Source organism: Echinops telfairi, unplaced genomic scaffold (assembly GCF_000313985.2).
Source record: "Echinops telfairi isolate 266 unplaced genomic scaffold, ASM31398v2 ScPeMD7_2;HRSCAF=8, whole genome shotgun sequence".
NCBI lineage: Eukaryota > Metazoa > Chordata > Mammalia > Afrosoricida > Tenrecidae > Echinops > Echinops telfairi.
This window is the reverse complement of record NW_022103898.1, coordinates 59,978,328-59,979,355: the sequence shown is the minus strand read 5'-3', so window position 1 is coordinate 59,979,355 and position 1,028 is coordinate 59,978,328.

Genomic DNA, 1,028 nt, shown 5'->3' with positions numbered 1-1,028 from the left:
TGAAGATAAACAAGCAGCCAACTGACTCAAGCAACAAAGCCCACATGGAAGAAGCACAACAGCATGTGTGACCATGAGCTGTTGAGCGGATCAGGTATCAAGCATCCAAGAACAAAAAATCATATCATTGTAAAGGTGGGTGAGTGCAGAGTGGAGACTCAAAGCCCCTTACTTAGGGGTTGTGGGGAGGAGACGAGCCAATCAGGGTGCAGGGTAGCAACGATGAAGCATATAACTTTCCTGTAGGTCTCTTTAATGCTTCCTCCCCCCCACTATCATGATCCCAATTCTACCTTACAAATCTGGCTGGACCGGAGGAGGTACATTGGTACAGATAACAACTGGAAACACAGGGAATCCAGTATAGATGACTCCTTCAGGACTAGTGGTGAGAGGGGCGATGCCTGGAGGGTGAAGGGAATGTAGGGTAGAAAGGGGGAACAAATTACAAGAATCTTAAGTATTGCCTCCTCCCTGGGGGATGGACAGCAGAGAACAGGGCAGAGGGAAACATCAGACAGGGTAACATATGACAAAACTATAATAATTTATGAACTATGAAGGGTTCATGAGGGAGGGGGGAGTAGGGAAGGAGGGGGAAATGAGCCACTAATATTAGGGGCTAGAGTGGGAGGCAAATGTTTTGAGAGTGATGAGGGCAACAAATGTGCATATGTGCTTGACACAATGGATGTAGGTATGGATTGTGATGAGAATTGTATGAGCCCCCAATAAAATAATTTTTTAAAAATACTATAGTTTTGAGTACAAAAACTTAAAGAACCAAACTCACTGCCATTGAGGCAATTCCACCTTCTTGTGGCCCAGTCAGTAGAACTGCCCCTTCAGGTTTTAAAACCTGGACATCTTTACAGGAGCAGACAGTGTCCTCTCTCTCTCAGATTGTCTCGTGGGTCCAACCTCTGAGCCATGAACCTTGCAGTTAGCCCAGTTCATAGCCCACTATGCCACCAGGCTCCTTGCAGCTTGGGCCAGGCTCACCTTATTCCTCAAAGTGATCTATTTGC